The 17,083-nt window shown below is 38.6% G+C and overlaps 1 protein-coding gene across 1 annotated transcript in view; it reads left to right on the top strand.

The window, feature by feature from the left end:
* LOC140239624 (uncharacterized) overlaps nucleotides 1-17,083 on the top strand; it is a 48,429-nt gene that overhangs the window by 25,902 nt on the left and 5,444 nt on the right. The window lies entirely within an intron of this gene.

The raw sequence follows: 17,083 nt of genomic DNA, 5'->3' as shown, positions 1-17,083 counted from the left end.
TTTATCAAAAGCAATTCACTTGAATTGGATGATGACTTCTCGGCATTTACGTCAGCAAAGGATGCATAATGAGATACGAAAGCTATGAAAGCGATTACTTTCCATCAGTCATGGTTCATGTATTCTTTCAACGTTTGATTCTATAATAATAAAGCATGTCCTAATAAATTGTATTCATCCTCTCCTGATCGTTGCAGGTTGCATCGCACGTTTTTCATTAACTTTCTATTAAAACGTGATTGGACGTCATTATACCGACAAATTCTGGACTGAATGACCAATTATAGCTTTGTGTTGCTGACAACGGACATTTCATAGAAAGTCGACGAATTAGCAGATTGGAAATTAAAAATAATACCCACAAACCATCTAATTGGCCGAAATGTACAATGAGATTCCCTGAAAATGATATTGGGACAATAATAATAGTAAAACCTGTATGTAAAGACCATCCAGGGGAGTAAACATTTTTCTTCATGGGCATTTTTTTTTTCTATAGAGGTATGGTCGCTAGAGAAAGTTTGGCTGAAATGACGTCATCTCTTTGAGAGAGAGGTACATGACCGGATTGTATACTGCATCAGAAGAGAGTCGTTTTGGGTGTGTTAGATTATGCATTCTTGTTTTTATCATGGTGATTTTGGTTTGTGACCAGGAATTGAAGAGTCTGAGTCCGTGACTCACAATTTTGAGACAAAATGGCGCCATTTCTTATTTATTTACTCAATCCTAATTTTGGTTGTTATTATTATTATATTATTGTACATAACACTGTATATTATTTTTATATTTTTTCCGTACTTAATGCTCTTATAAACGTCAGTATTAAGCGCTATATAAGTGTTATTTATTATCATTATTTTTATTATCACTATTATCATTACTACTACTTCTACTACTATACTATTACTACTACTACTACTACTACTACTACTACTACTATACTATTACTACTACTACTACTACTACTACTTATATTACTACTACTACTACTACTACTACTACTACTACTACTACTACTACTACTACTACATATTGTAGTTCTCTTAGACACATTGAATGGTATTGTGAGTATTCGGTGGAGGAGTAACTGTGAAGAATGTGTTATGTCACTTTTCAGCAAATCCATTATTACATTGGGATGTATTCAATAAGATAGAGGTATTTGCGGGACCAAAAGGTGCAGGTTACAACAATCAAGCCCTCTAGAATATTGCTTTAAAAATCTTAAAATGTGATGAACGTAAACATTCTGTTTCACAAAAGTCTGTTGATAGAACGAAATTAGGATGTACGGTTATGTCTGGACAAAGTTATGACCAAAAGAAAAGAGATAACGAAACTCAGATAACAAAAGTATACAGTTATCTCAAATAAAGATTAGTAAAATAACTAAGAGAAACAAGATTTTGGAAAGGCCAAGTCTGTATGTTTTTTTTTTTAACTAAACTTGTCTGAACACTTTGCCTCTTCTTTTTTTCCAGTTGTCATTCTGATCTGTTTACAACAACTCCTTCAGAGCTCAATTACATTACAATATTCATTCGATATCTATTCCCATTGATACCACAGAGTATTCTGTTAACTTTGGCCCAAAGTCATCCAATATTGAGTCACCAACTTGAAATCAATTGCCCGCAAGATACCCGACAGGATTGTTATCACTGTCATGTAAGGGAATATCTGCAAAGAAGATGAAGAAGGAAAAAAAAAAGCTTTGTAATGGCGCTGTTTGTTGATGCTCGGTCATTCAGACTTGGACAGTGTTATTAATGAGACTGGTTTTGCCTTTCCTATTTGTGATACTTGCCACTACCGCAAAGTTAATCTTGTTAAGTGACGTATGCGAATTTGACACTTACTCGCTTAGTTTCATGAAAGTAACAATGTCTTCATATCTGCCAGCGGGCGGGATACACATTCTGATAAAGTGCTTCCCAGGATTTCATTATTCAAGTTGCTCTTCTAATGTCCCTCGAGGGAAAGTGTACTCCAACTATTAAGTAAAATAGTAAGCAAAATATATTGAGATGAATATAATACCGTTTGTTCAATTATTTTTGCGGAGGTCTAAGACATGCGTTTTAAAAACTGAGGCTTGTGTGTGTTTGTTTCTTTCTTAACTTGTACCTCGTGAAAGAACACTTAAAGGGGATGGCTAGTACCTGATCAGTGGGAATCAGTGGGAATGCTGGGGATGATTGTTCCAATCCTTGTGGGATTCATTTAAGAGTACATTATATCTATTGTTGTGTGAAAATTATTTGGTTCAGAATGTTCTCATATTCAAGTAATGTGCAGTTTAATGTTTCCTGGTTAGCATGCCTGTACAGTGACGGGGCATTAAACTGCACATTACTTGAATATGAGACCGTTCTGACGCAAATAATTTTCACACAACAATAGATATATAATGTACTCTTAAATGAATCCCACAAGAATAGGAACAATCATCCCCCAGTATTCCCACTGATTCCCACTGATTAGTTACTAGCCATCCCCTTTAAGGAGCAAAAGAACAAACACATGAGCGCGAGCAGTTTTCTCATTAGATATGCCGAAAATGAATACTACCGAATAACGGAAATGACATTCATCCTATATACGAAACATGTATCGAAATATTCATGCATATGTTTATGTCTCTTCCTCACTTGATCATGATATTATACACATGAACATAACTATATATAGTGTTATTTTTGTTTCATGTATATTACTCAAATCCATGTCCAAATTCACTCATGACTTTGTATATTCTGTTTAAAAAATGAAAAGAAAGTTTACACTGATATTGAATTTAATGTGGTATTCAAGCTATGACTGAACAGAAAGAAAAAAAAAATGATTTTATTGGTGATTCGATGTTTCAATCATTCTTAATGACATGCGAGCATATGGGCAATCCTCTACGATGAATAGGCCGATGCGTGCATACAGTCCGTATAGATTATATGTACGCACACAGGCATCTTGGACACGTGACTGATTGACGGCCTCTTCTGATATTTCTGAACCTCAGTCAAAACGTTACTTATCTTCAATTTTCTAGAAAGGGATAATCTCATCTGCCTCTGACGATTTAGAATTCCTGTAATTTTACTTGATCTGCCTTTCGAAAAGTGTCAAGAAGAACATATAACTGTGAAAATTTGAAGTTATATTTATTATGTTTGGCGAAAAACCTTAACAACAGCGACAAATTCCCAAAGACCCACCAGAAGTGTTACAAAAGTTACACTGTTACCGATAGCATGTATGGTGGGAGCAATTTTTTCTTTATTTGTCTAATTCTGACATTTCAGTTTTCGCTTTCATGGGCGGTTTTGTTCATGTGTGTATAGTATTTCCGTTTATGTGCGTATGCACCCATGCATTGATACACATGCTTTACACTGAACATTATACCTGCATGATATATTCAGCGAAAGTCTAATCAACAGCGAGCTCCTTAATTGGTTATGCGACCATGAAGCCACTTTGCACAGAAACACCTGCATAATCCCAAATCAAAGTTTCAGCAAGGGCTGAGGTGTAATTATCGACACTCAAATTAGTAGGTGGCTGCATTGACTCAGGAAAATTGTGTGTGGGGGGGGGGGGGGAGGGGAGGGGTACTAGGTTGGAACGGAGCTTGTAGGTATCGTGCCAGGGTTTGGCAATTTGTAGCAACATACGTTAATGAAGGTGAAATTATCGCAGACGAAATACGCGATCATTGGCAGAGGTGACGAAGTGGGGGCACGTGAGGTGATTAGAGATTATGGGTACATGGTGATAGGAAAAGGGGGACACGTAGCAGATTCTCCTCGACAGAGAAAAAAAAATGAGGGTACAGGGAGATAAGGATATGTATGTATATAATTTATGATATATTATGATGATATGGCTAGACATAAATGAACAGAACGAGAGGGAGAGAGATATGTATGTATATAACATATATGGCTAGATATATTATGAACAGAAAAAGAGGGAGAGAATTGTCTTTTTTTTAATATTTCTTCCAATATCTCACAATCGGACAATACCAGCACACCCTTTGAGGATCGACCAAGGTGAATAATCGGACACGAAAGAACGAAAAGAAAGATGAAAAGTACAATTAGGGGACAACAAAATCATGATTGTAGTTCTTTTTGAAGTTATAATTGTGTGGGATTTTACTCGAGATTTGGAGAGAGTGTAGACAAGTGGCAGAGTGGGGGTAAGAATTATAGACAGGGAGAGGGAGAGAGAAAGAGAAGGTATATTCCATTGAGAAAAGAAGGTGAATGTGAAGGGAGAGATAGATAGATAGGCAGACAGATATATTGATAGATTAATAGACAAGAATGTTCATATATTGAATGATTGGTATATAGACAGATAGACATAACAGTTAGATAATAAGTGGATGGATAGATATGTTTAGATAAGATAAATGGAGAAATCGATAGGCACACAAAATATGTTGATATAAAGATGGACAGACATATGGATGAATGGGTAGATAGATAGATAGATAGATACTAGATAGATAGATAGATAGGCAAGTCGACGCAGGGAGAGAAAGAGAGGGGGAAAGATGGGAGATAGATAGATGTATAGGTGGACAGACAGACAAGAGAGAAAAGAAAAAAGAAGAAAGAGAGATTATGATATATATAGAGAGAAGAAAGCGGATGTAACAGGGGAATGAGATGCGTGAAGGGCATCCACTGGCTAATACGAGGTAATTACTTAGATTTCCGCTGACTTATTTGGTCTTGGTATCGCTTGGCGGTAGACTAAATTAGCTGCTCGTAATCAGTGAAAGTAACGATTCGTCGTACAACAGAACATTTAGTGTAACTTTAATTCAAACATTTTCAGGCGTGTCAGGTGTCACGTGTTCGCACGTTCAATTAGCGTAAGTGAAAATGTCTACTTCAGCGTAATTACTAGCATGAGAACACTATGGCGTGAAGCAGACAGTAATGCCTCCCATAGAAATCTGTATTCTGCAATACGATGCCTGCTTTTGATAGAAAAGATTGGGAAATCTTTACCATTTTGTTACCATTGTAACGAATCACAATTTTATATCTTTGGCGATTAATTGTTGCAGATTCTAATGATATTTCTTACGCGTAATTCTTCCTTTGAATTTCATCCGGCTACGACTGCCCCCCCCCCAAAAAAAAAAAAAACACAAAAAAACAGAAACCAAAACACTTTAATCTTTATTCAAATGTATTAGTAAGCTTGTTTAGAAAATCGGTCAAATGCGTTATATATCACAAAATCTACTGTAGCCCTCACGTCTCAGCGTATTCCCTATATACAAGAAACTTAACATATATCCTATAGGAGGTTTTCAGAGGCTTGAAATGGAATATGAAATTCTGGTTTTAGAGGAATGACACGTGTTTGTGGCCAGCTCAAGAGAATTTTGTCGCAATGTGAATAAGAGAAAAGCAAAACAAAACATAACAGTAAATGCCAATTCATCGCGAAAGTGGCTTATAACACGGGAAACGGTCCTTTGCCGTTACCAGGGCGAATTCTAAATGTTCATAATTGCGCCATATTTTCACTTGCCGGGGAACGGCCCGGGTATAGAACGATTGAAGACAACGAAAATTGCGAAGGCACGTACCTCTTCCTCATGTGTTATTTGATTTGGTGCATTATTACCGAGACAGTTAGAGGTCAGGTTGCTTTTTGCCACCCCTGTGAGCCATTTGGAGTATCAAACTGACCCCATGGTCAAGTGAAGTAATTCCTCTTCATCCAACAGGTGCCCCATGCCTAATTCATGATGGCGGCAGCGAAGGTATAGCGCTTTATCGTCCTCGACATATTTATATTTCCTCTACAGGTGTCTGTTCAATACCCATGTCTCGAGTTAGCGCGTCACGCTTTGAGGCTTCGGAGACCCGCTGTAAAGTCATCTTGAATTCTTGCGACGTCCAAACACTCTCGTGGATCACGAAATCTGATCATTAATACTCTTGAAAACAACAACAGCAACAACAACCTCTTACTTCCACTGTTTAGCGCCGTGGTTGGCCAGCCTATAGAACTCCAAGAGATCACACTCGGTGACGTCACCCGTCATCATTGACATCATAAAAATATCGACATTTGATATCACTTTCCGTATCTAGATACACTTGTAGATGGATGTTAAGTCGTATGCTTCACAGCATACAATTCCCAACATCTGCTAGTCAGACATGAAAGGTACTTTGATGAAAACGTGACTCTATATTAGATGGTGGTGTTTGATGAACTCGCCATGCTCTATGTTATGAACAAGTGCACCTGTATCATTATGTGGGACGCTACTTAATATTGTGTTGATATACTTCCAGCTGTCAGATTATTTCCTATTAACAATGTAGGCCTATATTGTTCATGATTAGCTCAAATGTCACCAGTCTTTCTGAAGCTTGCGTATCTTCAGTAGATTGCCATGAAATTATATGAATATATATCTATTTAATTATATTTATATATATATTTGAATATAATACGCACACGCACACACACACATACATACAAACATATTTGTATGTCTTTTCCTTTTCTAAATGCAATTTCCTTGTTTTTGGCTTTGCCGATCACCCTCGCCAACATCAAGAGGAATAAGGGTGTTTAGAAGTCCTGATGCGAACAAAACTTCCCGTACTAGAGTGAGAGCATTTGGCTATCTTGCAGCAATTTGCCCGTGTCAAGTATATAACCGTGTTTCAAAAGTGTCCGTGATACACAGTGCTATTGCTGTGACCCCGATAATCCAATTATCCTGAAATATCATCCCCCGATATTTGGTCGGATTGACCCCCTCATCTCCCGCTCTCCTCGAGCAAGCTTCGTCAGGTCGTGCCCTTCCATTTTTCATAGCTTAACGGCGTTTTCCTACTTTTAGCACATTGCTCAAGCTGCACTCAATCCTCACACCAGCGTCTGTTTTTTTTTGTTTTGTTTTGTTTTTTTTTTTTTTTTTTTTTTGCAGTTACCCTTTGGCTGTTTCACGAAGAGGCTTTTAAATATAAGTACGCCTTAAATCGCACTTAATCTATGAATGACCATCACAGTGCCCATATGTATATGGAAAAATTCCTCTGAAATACAAGTGACACCACAATATGCAACGCAAGATTTTTCCAGACAAAGATACATGAATGGCCACCCACAAACCAAGTCAAACTTAAGTGAAACTTTTTTTTTTGAAACACAACGCAGTAATACAGAGAATTTCGAGTCCAAAACAGAGCGATGGAACTTTTGTATTTAATTTAAGCGCTCTATGTTGCTTAATACTTCTTTTCTCTCACGGTTATCGTGAAGTAATAACATCGATTTTGAAGTCATACGCATTTGTCTTGGCAATACAACATTCTGCGAGGGCATCACCTTATAAAATCAGGGTTCAAAGTTGGAAAAAAGCGTCACGCCTAAAAAAGCTGATTTTAATGAAAAGAGTAAAGTGAATAAGCAGACTAGTGAAAATTTCTCCGCCATCGAATAATTGATTAGCATGTGTAGGTTCTAATTGTGACCAATGTAATTGTTTCTGTGAGCGTAAATTAAGAAACGTAAAAAAATGGTACTTTAAAAAAAAAATTGTTTCATTGGCTTTGAAAAACGGAATGTGGATTCAATAGTGCATAATAATTGTACAGAGAAATAAAGAGTTGCAATGAGTCTTTTCAATGTAGTTTTCTTGTTATACGTTGATGCGATGTAAAGTCATGAAATCTCAGTTAGCAAAACTTCGCAACCTTAAGCCGAGGGTATAATCTTAAATGGTTTAACGTGACGCTGTGTGAGATCTGTGTACCCCATTCGGCTATTAATTTGTGGATCCAGGAAGTTGCTGGTGTCTTCACCCCAGCGGAGACAGCCACGGATATTCCCATTTCCTTACATATTATAATCCTGTGTTCAATAAGTCGCAGCGAAATTTCACTCCTATGTTTGAATACCAACACTTATTGCGTTTTTTGTTTTGTTTTTGTTTAGGCCTATAGCTTTGCAGCTTTTCATTCGATCGAGTATCATATCGTAAATCAAAAGAAGCCATTCACGTGCATTTAGATGAAAACGCACTTTTTACATCGCCCTGGACATGGAGAAGTTCTAAAGGTTATTGTTAATGTCAAGTTATCTATTTCTGTATCCTACCAGCCCATACTGATGGAAATTAAATTTTACCAACATGCCATCAACATTTGCATTGGTTGGCATATGTATACCATTGAAAGGGGCAATTAGAGTTATAAAGTTATAATCTATTAACGTACCGACTGTCGCAAAATCTTTTACGTTGTAATGGTTGGCATCAGGAAACTACATACAAAAATGTTGCCTTTCCCTTGAGCTGTCGGCTGCTCATTTGTTTGTTTCTCTTCATACATGTCATACCTGCCAGTTTGATCCATTTCGCATGGTTTCTTTCTTTCTTCTTCTTCTTTTTTGGGGAAAAAGGTGCAAATATTTTTTTTTCAAGGTTCCAAGAGGGCATGAATAGAGTTGGATGAGGTACACTGATATTCGCATAGCTGTCGGAGTTAGCACTGTTATCGCTTTTCTTTTTGATCGAGTTTAAAACTTTAACCAACTATTATGCTAACACGTTCGGAATTGGCTCTAACTCACCTTGCACTGCGTGTGCAGGCTAAATATTCCTTATGATTTCGTGTAGAAATGCATAATTATTACTCCGCAAAAAAAAAGTCACGTAAATAATTTCGTGTACATTTGGCGCGCTCTTGTCATTTCCTTTCCTCGCTTTTAGTCTCGTGATGGGGGACCTCCTGATCTCAATGATGAATGTAAGCCGACTTCCAATCTCCCTGGACTTCAGCGAGAATTAGTCACGAAACTTCAAAGAATCGCATTTTAAGTGTAGGTCGGTAAATCTCTCGATGATTAGCAGTTCATATGAGGGTTGAATGTAATGTGGCATGTCCGATCAAATAGTTTGATGTAGGAAGACATCCCAAAGTAAACATTAAAGCTAAACGTAAGGCCTGCACTTACTCCCCTACAGTAGATACGTGTACGTGCAGTATATTCTAGGTCCAAGTCAGTTAATACTGATGGAAGAAGTGAAGCACGTTTTGTGTGAATAAAACCGTAGGCCTACTTCGTGAGCCCGGGACGGTAGTACCATGCCCAAGTGGTTAAAGCCTTGGAATCTTAAGCAAAAGATTATGATAGCGGTAGAACAATATGACTATTTTGATTATATGTGTCTTTTAACATGTCTTAGAGATTTTCCTAAACTTCGAAAGTGAATGGTCTTTTAAAAGTCATGTGTCAGTTACATGAGGTGGATTACCCGAGCAAATCAGCAAGCATGAAAGTTTTGCTGTTGAGTACAGCATTCAAAAGAGAGTGAGCGTATGGCGCCAACCTAAAAGACGTGTGTACATAATCAACGTCGCTTCCCGAAAAAACTAGTCTCATTTTAAGCCACAAGAATGCATATCTGTAGATTGCATTCGTTCATTAATTCTTCGTCTTAGTAAAGTATACAGCTTGGCTAATCGTCACGAGCAAGTGACGATATTCAAAGATACTGCTATCCATTTAAAGCAACTTTATCCAAGCAGAGAGTGAGAATTATCGTGGGGAACCTCAACAATACACATCGATATATCTCACCTGTCGGACTGTGAGATTAGATGGCGTCAAAGGCACGCTTAAGATCGTCATTGTGTTTACCTCGGACCAGAGGCCCATACTTTCATTGTAGCTAACTTTCGGGGGACGTGTTGATTAGTAATGAATCTTTTGGTATTCGTGGCATGTACTCAGTTTCTGTAAATATGAAAATACTACTATCAATTTCTGTGGGGAAAGACTATTTTTGTAATGCTGGGATATCCCGGACGGGATAGGAAGCAGAGGGTGTGGTCAAAAGGGGTTGACAAGCTCAAACGTCGACACAGACTTCAGGTAGGCTTTTAATATGATGAAGACGATCACAGAGCTAACGGCGCATCATACCATGACTATATCTCAAGACATTTCATTTTAAATCATCATTACGTCCTTTACCATCTGGTAAAGCATGTTTCCGTTTTAATTGTATCATTCTTTTTTTTTTAAACTTTAGAATATAGCTACCAAGTTGTACTTTGTCATTCAGTGGACATTATATCACTAAATGTTCAACCCAACCTTAACCTTAATGTATGTTGGAGTAGGCCTGGAGGTGCCTGAGCTTTTGATCCTAGCAGAATCTTCGTCAGACAGTCAGAGGTAAATTTGAAATCTAAGCAGACACAATCATGTCATATTACATCTTATCCTGCTGGGCACCACGTCTCTATGTGTATTACCCATTATTTAGTTATATCTGTATATAACTTAAAATATCTTTATAATATCCATCTAGCAGGGTATCTCATTATTGTGTTTTGCTCTCATCCATCAGACATATGGGAGGCCAGATCATTATCTATACCAGGTTCAAATAAGCAGAATTGAAAACTGCAGGGCCTACTTGTATACATTCTACATACTAATGATCTTTATAAATAATTATGTATAGATTGCACTTTGAATGACTTCATTATAGTAGGCTTACCTATACCTGCTAAATTATTGGTGAAGAGCTAGAAGTATTTCTTTCTCGCTGTATTTCGTTTGATATAAATTTGTTTGGGACATAAAGGGGCATGATGATTGTGTGAGTGAGTGTATGTGTGGGAGTGTGAGAGTACGCGTGTTATTTCGTGTTCTCCATCTGATCGAATCAAGGAGTTCGCTACGAGAGAACTCCTCCATCAAATCAAACAAATTGCTTCCCCCGTGTAGAATATGTCCACGCCGTTTGGGCAGAAATCGAAACCGCCCCTGACGTTCATCTTTTCAGCTGTTATACTCTGCTAATCCAAGAAAGATGAAAAGTGTGGCGGGCAAAATATTTGTGTCTTTTTCTTGATTTTTCTTGCTATTATTACTGTTCGCACATATGTGTCCACTTTCCTGTGTTGTGACCACTAGCTTACCCGACGACACCCTTTCTTACAGCTATTCCCCTCCCCCTCCCTCTTCCCCCTCTCCCAGCTAATTTGTTGTTTCCTTGGGGGAGGGAGACAAATCTGGAGTTGTCGCGCCGCTGAATGCTTAGCGGCAGACTCGTCTGGCGTTCTTGCAACGGCTAACCTTCCTTCGAGAGCTCAGAGAATGCAACGAAGAAAACGAAAAAAAAAAAAAAAGAACAGAAACGAAGAAACAATACGGTAGACTTGTCACGGTGATATTCGACATTGTGCTGAGAAAATCGATTGTTTCTCGGCTATCGACCAATCAGAATTTGGCGTGTATGACACTGAGTGCTTGATGCAGATGTCTATGGTTTTTCAGTAATCTTACTCGAAGCATGTAATCATATACGACGGCCGCAAGGATGTAGTTTGAGAAGAGCATGCACTGAATGCATGTGATACGACCCCGTACTTCTTCCATCATGCAACCCCTGATGACGGATGTAACTTTCTAGCGAAAGACAGACACCTGTTATCAAAGATGATGTACACTCCACTCCTGTGGCCCCTGTTGATAAGGGCAGTGATGGTGCCTCGAATAAAGGAGATAATGATGCGCAAGACATGATGACAAGTTTGAAGAACACAGACGAGCAGTAAAATGTGTTGCTTTTAAATTGGTATTTTATCATGGATGACTGGCATCTTTAACTGAGAATGTGCTGTTTGTTAATCTGGTCATATTTCATTTCATTTCATTTCATTTCATTTCATTTCATTTCATTTCATTTCATTTCATTTATTAAATTTCCACACAAATCATACAGTATTGTTGCTTATATTGTGATTAGAGTGACAATATTAATTTGAGAGGTACAATGACATTAATTCAAAGAATCGTCACTTATATCAGCTGCAGTGTTCTTTTTACTTCAAGTTCAGTTATTTAGTTCTTCTTGTGTGTATAAATTGGCCTGCTGTCCAGTAAGTGCGCTTCAATCTCTCGCTGTCGTTAACCTATCCATGTTAATTCAGTGGTTTGTTTCGCTGAAACTGTAACTGCAGGCGGCATGAACTTGATTGTGTTGCGTAACCCTCAGCCATTAAAATGTCTTTATGTAAATAAACATAATAAATTATATAATGATTATGACCGTGCCGCAAACAGGTTATGTGCGAAGAAGAGCCTATCAAAGACTTCAGAAGTATTGTAATGCTTTCACAGTAGACGACTCTGTCCTTCCCAATCTGAAACAAGGATCTGTGTTCGTTACCATGGTGACTACTCTTCGTTAGGTGGCTTTAGATGCTCGTGATGTCTGTCTGTAGCCTAGAGCCATCCTCCAGGGTCTGTAGTGACTGGCTTGTAGTAGTCTCACATCAAGGCGAATCTCTACTTTAATCCTCTCTCTGTGAACATGACCGCTGATTGACATGAGTGCCAAACAAAGCTGTTTGAATCTTGAACGTCAGAGGACGGTTCGGAGAACGATCGCGGAGTTCAGTGATGGATCCATCCCCTGGCGGAGGGCGGTGATTGACAGCACGACCTGTAAATGGGATGACATCCTCAGCCCATAACATTGCATCACAGCCTTACGGGTAGATCTATGAGGAAATGCAGTGTAGTCCCTATGGTAATCCTTTAGATCAGTAAGGTAGCAGGCTTGATGGCAGTGTGCGGAATCCGTCGGCTCCTCGTCCCCCGTTCCCCTCGCAGACTCTCTGATCCAGGTGCCCTTTGGAGCGATGAAAAGGTGTCCTTCCTCCTGCTAAAAATGTCTTTTTCTTGATGAAATGTGAACTTCCAGTGATGCCAAAAAAGCCCTGAGAAGGAAGTGCCTTGTACTCAAGTGAAAAGAAGTGCAGGACGGACTCCGGTAGGATAACGTTAAGTTTTAGTTTGTATACGTCATTATTTAATAGTTTTTTCCATCTCCTATCGATTCCTTGTGAAATTGAAAACCAACTCCCCTTAACGAAACATATAAGCCCGATCAGAAACAACAACTAACACAAAAACAGAAGCGCAGAAACCAATTCATGCGGTCTTAATATAGTTATGGTGCAATTCAAAGTGTGTTCAGTAATAACCGTTTGAGACTTACGCATGTAACAGAGAGAGAGAGAAAAAAAAACACACACACCAGTTTTTTCTCTTTATCTCGTCACTTTAATGGTGCTCTTTCATGCCGATGGTCAATCTCTAATCCCGTCTGATGTTATTTGGTTGAATCCTCATACAGATAGATAATAGATTATATGAATTTGAAAGGACACCATCAGTTTTCGTGAAAGAATGTGAACAAGCGTTAGTCCCACATACCTGTGTATCGCGTTTTTTGTTTCATACCTCCAAGCATTATTCTTACCCACTTTGGTAATATGTTTTAAGATCTGATCATAGATGTGATCAAAGTGGATGGAATTTGCACAATAACTTTGTCTAAAAAGAATAAAAATGTGTATTTTGTGGTACACACATACGCTCAGGCACAAAGCATAATAATTATTCATTACTCCTACATGCAGTCAAAGCCACAATGACAACAAAAGCTGTTTCATCCCTAGCTGAAATCCAGCCCAAATCACTCACCAGATCTGTCCGCATGATTTCTGGGACATTTCTTATCCGGAAATAGAGGGAAACCGTTAATCGGCAGTTCAAATTCAGCCGACATCCTCTAATTCAGTACGTGGTCAAGAATTCGCCCCTATCAACTGTATAACATCAAGTTAGGCTCATGTGTCTCTTATCTTGAATGAAATCTTCTCCCCCCCCCCCCCATTCATCTCTTTCTCTCTCTATTTACATCTCCATCTTGGCTATATGTTAGTCTATGATACTATACCCGTGAAAATTTAAGGATGTATGTTTGCTATATTTTCCGTTACATGGTATACCATCTCTCTCGTTCTCTTTAGGGCTTTTTACACTTGTAAAATTTTGCTTAGCCCCGGACCAACGGTGGGGCTAAGGGGGGGGGGGGGGGGCTTAGCCCCACCGTTGGTACGGGACTATCCTTAGCCCACTTTCTGTTTACACTCGTTTTTGCCAAAGTGGGCTAGCCCCACCGATAGTACGGTACTATCTGGCCCTGCAAAATAGCAGGGGTTAGCACCGCAATTGCGGTGCCAAGCAAGTGAGTGTAAACAGAACGAAAAAATAATTCTGGGCTAAGCGACGGAGACGAAGTCCGACCCTCACTGACCAATCAGAAACGAGGTAGTCAAGTGCTGCCGGTGCGTGCGTGTACGTGTACAGTACACAGCGTAATTATGAATATTATGGTTTGGAAAGTCCGGGGCTAAGAAATACGAGTGTAAAAAGGTCAGTTTTCTCCTTAGCCCCGGACAAGAGATAGTACGGGACTAATTGGCAAGTGTAAAAAGCTGAAAAAATTGGTACGGGACTAACGATAGTCCTGGGTCCGAGAAAGTCCGGGGTTAAGAAACACAAGTGTAAAAAGCCCTTTTCTATACCTCTGGTCTACTCTCTTATTATGTTTGTTTGTTTGGTTTTTTTTTTTTTCATCTCACTGTCACCCTGTCTATACATCTGTTGTGTTATATGTCAGTCTGAAACACTATTACGTGTGACAGTTGTGAGGGCGTAGTGTACTTTGCTTATTTTGACGTCTGTGTTTTTCCGCCCCAACCCCAATCTCTATAGATATTCCTCACTTTGCGTAAGGGCGTATAGTGTGTTTTTCCACACTACGTTGGCTGGGGGTACGCTTTGGTCTCTGTATTCTCGCTATAATTATATATAGTGAAGACATGAGCAATGATGAGTCTACGAAGTAGGCGAACTAGCACTATCTGAGCAATAACGCTGTTGCCTCCGATTTCCTCTGACTGAACATTGCTGCTCTTAAAGGAGAATTAGCGATATGGCTGTATTATCCGATCTCATACACCGTGAAATAGGGATGCGGAGGAGATGAAGCAAGATGCCCATGCGCCTTTGCAACATCAGGTCCGCTCTCATGGATATTGTCCTTTCATCGGTTGTCCATGATGGGTGCTGGTCAACGCAGCATCATACTAGCTCATACTGTAGGTCACTAGAACAGAAGCAAATTGCCAGTCTCTGGTTTTCAGAGCGGTGATGATAACTTACCGTTTGCTTGTGGTTGATGTGATAAGTCGCTGTTTCTCCACCCGACATTGTGTGAGGAACTTCCCTATCCTTCGGTTTCAAACGGGCAATATTGTGAGCGGTCTTCCACTTTCGCCCTCTTTTTTTGTAAGTTTTTTTTTTTTTCATTCTATCAAAATCTTAATTCATTTACACAAGTTGAGAGAAAACTGAGAGTTTTCCCTTTCATTCTTCAGTTCATACCCTGTTCATTCATAATCATCTTCCCAGTTGTTTACTTTATTTAATTCAGCTAATTCTTTAACAGTTGTTTCATTCGTCCCTCGTCGCCTCTTTTATGACGAAAAGCTGTTTTTATAAGTTCAGAAATTTCACATTCTTGCCTCTTCGACATAAGCAAGGCTCCAAGAGTTTTAAAAATTCGTCCAGACGATTTATTTTTAATTTTACATTATGTAGTACGTACATGGATAGTGCCATACATAGATTTGTGGAACTTACTGTGGTCCTTGACCAGACAAACCATTCTGAAAACTCTCAGACATAGTACACTGAGCAAGGATAATGACATACTGTCATAGAGGCCCAGATATTCCAGTAACGTAGCAATGTAATCCCACTACAATATCACTTTCTTAACAAGCTAACCTGTGGAGTAAATTATGCATACTTTCTCCTTTTGTTCGGCTTCCATGAGTACGTGAAGCTGCTGTTATCATCCTCGTTCATGGTGATTTGTAATCAATTCTGAAAACATTCTTATTCCTCATCCCAAGCACTATAAATTCTAAAACCCTGTACCCAGTACAACCAATTCATAGATGTTTAAATGCACAAGTCTGAAAATCATGCGGAGGTCTCCGTTAAAATTCCGTAACTTTCACTGACTTTGCTCTTTAAAATGTAAAGATACCCCCCCCCCCCTTTTCTCCTTTGCTACGCCTCTGCTAACCCTTCCCGTGACCCATTTCCGTGGGCTACCTTTTCATTTTGAGACTCGTCTCATTCACTGCAAGTCAGACAATAAATTTCCCGCGGCTTTGCCCGTGTTTATGTTGGATGATTATGTTGGCAAGAGGGAATAGATTCGATTTAGCTAGGCGTGATTTACAGGAAGCGCCATTTTCGGAGTGCGAAATGTACAGTTGTGGGGATTAGGAAAACACCCCGATATAGTATTTGTTATCGATTGCTAATTGCGTTAATTATCTTCCTGTCATGCGCGGCGTTGGTCATCTTAAAGTCGAATAACCATCTGTTACAGAACTTTGCAACGGTCGCTATTAAAGGCGAAAACGTTCATTGAGGCAGAAATGTTCTTTATGCAAGCAGAATGGCTTGTACATGTATGAATTTTTATTCAGAAGTGCCGATTGGATTCACACTCTACCAATGCACAACTCTTGCGATGAAAAACGAATATAAGGTCTTGATCTCTCTCTCTCTCTCTCTCTCTCTCTCTCTATATATATATATGTATATATTATATATATATATATATATATATATATATATATATATAATATATTCATATATATTCATATTTTTTCTTCTGAACATAGGTTCTTGATCTATATAATATATATATATATATATTCATATTCTTTTTTTTTCTTACAAACGCGCACCAGTGTATTTCAGCTAATAGGATGAATGAATGAAATATACTATGAACAGTTGATGGACGGTAGTTCGTGAATTCTTATGTGGGCATGTTTGTTGCCTGTGTTTGTTTGTGTGTGTGTGTGTGTGTGTGTGTGTGCGCGTGCGTGTGCATGTTGCAAGAACAATAATACCCCAAAGGTTATCATTGTAAGATTAATAGAATACATCTCAAATCAAACTGTCATGCTGCAATTTTAAATTATTTTCTACTAATTTGTATATTGGATGTAACTCATAAGTGATAAAATCAAGACACAAACGTCAGTTTTTTTTAGCATGTCAAAGAATAAAAGAGAAGAAGAAAGATATTTTTTAATGTAGAAGGGAGATAAGCGTAATACCATGA

Source organism: Diadema setosum, chromosome 16, assembly GCF_964275005.1.
Source record: "Diadema setosum chromosome 16, eeDiaSeto1, whole genome shotgun sequence".
Lineage (NCBI taxonomy): Eukaryota > Metazoa > Echinodermata > Echinoidea > Diadematoida > Diadematidae > Diadema > Diadema setosum.
The sequence above is the reverse complement of the archived record's forward strand: the minus strand, read 5'-3'. Positions and strand labels throughout refer to the sequence as shown.